Source organism: Cynocephalus volans, chromosome 1 (assembly GCF_027409185.1).
Source record: "Cynocephalus volans isolate mCynVol1 chromosome 1, mCynVol1.pri, whole genome shotgun sequence".
In the NCBI taxonomy this organism is placed as follows: Eukaryota; Metazoa; Chordata; class Mammalia; order Dermoptera; family Cynocephalidae; genus Cynocephalus; species Cynocephalus volans.
Window position 1 is genome coordinate 7534368 of NC_084460.1, and position 6000 is coordinate 7540367.

Sequence of the window (6000 nt, forward strand, 5' to 3'; positions counted from 1 at the left end):
GAACATTCTAGTGATCCTACTCTCTTCCTTCTTAGTACTCATTAGTGTTCTGTCCCCATTTGTGGATTTCATGATCTCCTAGATGACAATTACCTGTTTTTAGAGGTGCTAAAGTCAATGACTAAAATATATGCCCTATTAATTCCCCCAGGAAACACATGAATTTTTACAAGGTGCTTTTTTTTGAGAAACAGGGCCTAAACCCAATGGAGTAATTTTGCTGTACGAGTGAAAGGCAGTGTGGCATGGTGTTTAAGAGTGTGCACCCTGGGACCATAATGCCTGAGTTCATATTTTAGCTCCCCTGCTTTGACCTAGGGCAAATCATCTTTCCTGTCCCTCAGTGTCTTTATTTGTAAAATGAGGATAATAGTATCATTTACTTCATAGGTTTATTGTGAGGATTAAATGGTGCTAATACATGTAAACACTTAAAAAGCGCATGGCACATAGTGAGCAGGTGCTGTTATTATTACTGTTGCTGTTAATTAAGTGAGATGGGGAGGGGAGAGTCACGAGTGGTAGAACCTAGTGTCACACATACATCATGCCACAATAGAGGTAGCTTCTGATTTCTGGTTCTCGGCTTTGCAAGTGGCTCTAATTACTTAAGGTGCTAAGTCTTTTTTATTACGTTCATTTAAAGACATTTAATTTTCTAGATATGCAGCACATTCATATAGTTTTAAAAAAAACTATGAAAGGTCTAGTGTGAAAAGCCTCCCATCTCTTTTCTAGCAAGTTCTGCCACCCCATTGAGGCAGCCACTGCTATTAGGTTTTAATTTATTCTTCCAGAGTTTCTTTATATGTATACAAAACAAGTATGGATATAGATCCTATTTTCTCCTTTTTTTACACAATTGTAGTACTATATATTATGCACACTGTTTTATTTCTTTTTTATTTTTCAGAGTAGTGACATGATTTTGATGATGATAAAGGAAAATATGTCATTATAATATGGCCTTCTGGACACAGGATTGGGCTGGTTTTGGTTCTGGCTCTGTTACTAATTTTCCCTATAACTTTGCAAAAGTCATTTAATCTTCTTGGGTCTCAGTTTTCTCACCTCAAAGATGGGGACAAAAATTACCTGCTCCATTTTCTTTATAATGTTGTATAAAATGAACAAAAATCTATAAAAAACTTTGAAAAGTATTAAGTGATACACACACATATGCAATGGAGTAATGAAAACACTACATAATATTAAATATTATAAAATACGTGGTGCTGATAACACCAAGGTCAAGGGTTCGAGCCCTGGATGGGCCATATGCTAGAAAAAAAAATTATAGAATAGATGTTTAGGTCTTTTTATTAAAATAGATTAAAACTATTTAAAATGGATGCATGAGTTGGGGGCTTCGGGCCTCGGCCACATCCGCCCAAGACACAGGCATCCAACCCAGCAACAACCACCAAGCCACAGTAAGAAGGGCCCTGGGTTTCCGAGCTGGGGTTGTGGGAGGCAAGGGCTTTTGCCACATCCCCGTGACATCTGCACCCAGCCTGGCAATGACCAAACCACCACTGGAAGTCCCCTGGTCTCCCCTGTGGGAATGAGGGCGGTGCCACAGAACTCAACCCCACCCCTCCTCCTTCCTCCTTCTTCCATCACATTTCCTCCCCTTTTCTCCTCTCTCTCTCCCTCTCCCTCCCAACTGCTCTGCAACATCATAGTATGTAAAAAATATTAATAAGATAAAAAAAAACTTAAAAAAAATATAGAGAGTGGATTTTTAAAAATAAAATAAAATAAAATAAAATAGATGCATGAAATAGAAAGGTTAAATAGAAACTGACTTTTGCATATAGGCATATTTAATTGGATTAAGTTAGATTTAAATGGTCTGCTAGAGACTGGTGTATACAATTACATAGGCAACTGCAAATAAACACTTTCTGGGCTGTTTTAAATAATCAGGTGTGTCCATTTCTGTGGCTTATAACAAAATACCTGGAACTGGGTAATTTAGAAAGAAAACAAAATTTATTGCTTACAGTCTCTGAGGCTGGGAAGTCCACGGTGCAGGGAACATGTCTGATGAGGACCTTGGTGGTGGTGACAGTGATGCAGGGTATCGCAATGCGAAATGGTGGAGTAGAGAGAGGGACAGATTCTTCACGCTCTCCTTTCAAAGCCCTCAGAACCACGCCCCTGACCACCATTATTAATCCATTCACTACTGCATGGTCCTACAGTCTGATCACCTCTTAAAGGCCCCACCTTTCCATTACCGTAATAGGACTTCCCACCTTCTTTACACTATCACAGTGAGGACTAAGTTTTAGGGGAACATTCAACTCAAGGCAAAGTACTAGGCCAAAAAATATCATGCTTTCTGCCTTAACTTTTTGTTAAGATTTGTAGGAAGAAGAGGGTGGGGGCTGGTGAGTGAGGGGGTAATAGAGGTTGGGAGAGAGTGTTATGTTTGGGTAAAAAGACAGAGGCTGGAGGTACATGGACCAGGAGGTTTGAATCTACTCTGAAAGACAGGAAAAAGTCCATTGTGGGGAAACGGGTGCAGGGGGGTAAGATTTTGGTGGGTATTTGAATTTAAAAAATGGATTTATTAGGCAAAATTGCTGGGGTCAGAAAGCAAAAACTCAAATTGACCAGACTGAAAAATAGCCTGGGTCCCAGCCTGGCTTTGCTGCTACATCGGATGACTGGCCTTTGTTTTCAGGTCATTTAATATTCCATATTGCTTATTATATGTAAGACATGAAATGCTTTCTATTCATTCAAACAACCTTACTAAAACCCATGAAAATAAAATACCTGTATATTCTCTTTAACATACATTCATATGTGCTGATAATGAACACATATCTACTCTTTTGAGTTCTGCATTTAAAAAAAATTTAATATTATCTATTCAACTTCCAGCATTGTCCACTTCCTTACTATATGTATTTGTTTCCTAGGACTGCTGTAACACATTACCACCAACTGATGGCTTAAAACAGAAATTTATTTTCTCAAAGCTCTGGAGGCCAAAAGTCCAAAATCAAGCATTTTCCTCTGAAGGCTCTGGGGGAGAATCCTTTCTTGTTTCTTCCAGTTTCTGGTGGCTGTAGGTGTACCTTGTCTTGTGGCAGCGTAATTCCAATCTCTGCCTCTATTTTCATTTAACCTTCTGCTGTGTTTCTGTGTCTTTTTATGTCTCTTATAAGGACACATATTATTAAATTTAGGACCCACCCCAGTGCAGGATGATCTCATGTTGAGATCCTTAATTACATCTGCAAAGACCCTTATTCCAAATAACGTCACATTCTGAGGTTTTGGGTGGACATATCTTTTGGGGGCCACAATTCAACGCCCTAATCCATATTGGTAGCCGTGCAGCTATTAAACAGCTCTGAACAGATGCATATGAAAATGCTATGAAATCACTAAGTGCTCGGTAAACCACTGTTAAGATGACAGTACTACTATTTTATTTTGGGGTTATTTTCTTGGGATCATTTTTGAAAGTGGATTTACAACATCAATAGTGAGAATAATTTTCTTGCTCTTGTAACATACTACCATGATGTGGTCCAGAAAGATTGGATCACTCTGCGTACCCATAGCAATATGTGAAATAACTGAAAAAAATGAACAATTCAACCCATTGTTTCAGTTTCTGATAGGAGGGAAATATCCAGAAAGGTGAAGAATTAACTATACACAGAATACCAAGGCCTCCGAGAGAAGGAGAGGAGACTACCTTGTCCTTCCTGTGGTGTCACTTTATCCCACATAGACCTTTTGGTGCTTTTTGAGGGGCTGGCAGCGGAAGAAGGTGATTGCCTGATCTGTGATAGAGCCTTAGATGCAAGTGAGGGCAAGGCCTTAGGCTCTGGCTTTTAATCAGCTTGAGCCAATTTGTGGAGATGAATTTTTTCTTTCTTTTCTTTTTTGGTGGCTGACTGGTAAGGGGATCCAAACCGTTGACCTTGGTGTTATAACACCGTGCTCTAACTGAGCTAACTGGCCAGCCCAGAGATGAGCTTTTTCTTAGTCCCCTAACCTCAGTGTTCTCTGCACTTTGCTAGTGTCCTTGATTTCTAGCTGCAGGTGCTCACTGCCTTGTGTTCTCACGAATGTGTCTGCTGAGTTCTTTGTGACTGATTGATGTTAGTTTAAGCCCTCCCCCTCCTAGGGGAGATAAGTTTAACAGGAATCAAAAGTGAAAGCTAAAGAGAAGATGCTCTGAAAGTTGTCATCTCTGATATCAGCCAGTTGGGAGGAGTGGGAGCAGGGGGGAGAATCGGGGCCAGTAGGAAAATATTGCCTTCTCCAACTTAAAACAACCCAGGTCCTCCAAGCTTGGCTTTAGAAGGAGAATTGCCCAGGAGAAGGGCCATCTGGATTGTGTGGCCCCAAATTTGTGCTCAGATTCACCTTTACTTTGGTGGTCTCTTGGTGGTTATGGCTGCGGCACCATGTAGACCTCAAAGGGGAACAACTTCATCTGTGATACTGTGGCCAAAATGTTCACACTTCACTTCTCGTAATGTCCTGCAGCATATGAGACACAAGGTTAGAATATTAATATTTAAATATGGATAAACTTAAGGCACTAGGGGATAACCAAAGTTGAATACATATGGCAAGTGCCTGAATCTAGATAATCTGATTACAAGATATCGTTTTCTCTCTGGAGTTCAGACTCATCCCAGAAGAGTGGGTGCCTGGAAATTAACAGATCTTTCTTGTATCTCTTTCTCTGGGCTCCAGTCTCCCTTTGTATGGTAAACTCCATCTATAACATCCACCATCCTGGAGCACCGTTGCAGGTATCTGGACTCTCAAAGTCTAAGGTGAGAGAACAAGGACAAGCCCTCTTCGTGTAGGATTTGCCCTTCCAGTTCCAGTTCTTGGGTAACGATTACACATTTGAGCTCAGCTTCTGGTGTCAGAATCCCTGAGTGTAAATCCCAGCTCAACCTCTTACCAGTTGTGTGATAAGAAGTAAAAGTTAACATTTGTAAGTCTCTCGATTCTTCATCGGTAAAATGGGGATAATAAAGATTTAATTTCAGAGGTTTTGTGAAGAGTAAAAGAGATAATGTACAGAAAGCACTTAGCACAGTGTTTGGCATGTAGAAAGTGCTCAGTGTCAGGAAATATTATAGAAATAATAAATATATAAATATCATGAACATTAACTCCTTTCCTGAGTGATTGATAGAAATTGTCTTACCTCCCTCTCAGATGAGTGTGGTTTAAGGTTTTAGGCCATCACTGCAATTATTATGTCTGATAATATGACCCCACAGCACAAAAAATCATATGAGAGGAAACACAGTCACATGTACTAACTGGAATGTGGTGGAAGTGGGGTAATTTCTTTAAAAGGCCTAAATCATACAGTATGGGTGGTTGCTTTCTCAAAAACAGCCTGTATTGACTTCAGTTTCTCTACCTGCAAAAATGGGACTATATTAATGTTCTTCAGAGAAACAGAACCAATAAGAAATTATCTATTTATCTACCAAGAGATTTATTATAAGAAATTGGCTCATGCAATTATGGAGGTTGAGAAGCCCCAAGATCAGCAGCTGGCAAGCTGGAGACCCAGGAGAGATGGGGTAGTTCTGGTCTGAGTCTGAAGGCCTGAGAACCAGAAGTGCGGATGGTGTAAGTTCTAGTGTGAGGGCAGGAGAAGACCAATGTCCCCATGCAATCAGGCAAGCAAAAGTTCCCTTTTACTCAGACTTTTTGTTCTGTTTTGTTTTTCAGTTGATGGGATGAGGTCCATCCACATTAAGGAGGGCAATCTGCTTTACTTAGTCTACTGATTCAAATGTTAGTATTATCTAGCAACACCCTCACAGACACACCCAGCACAGTGCTTGACCGATGTCTGGACACCTTGTGGCCCAGTCGAGTTGACACATAAACATCACAGGGACTGATAGAGGTTGAATGTGTTGTTCCCCCAAACCACATGTTGAAATCTGATCCCCAACTTGGCAATGTTGGGACAGGTTTGGGTCATGG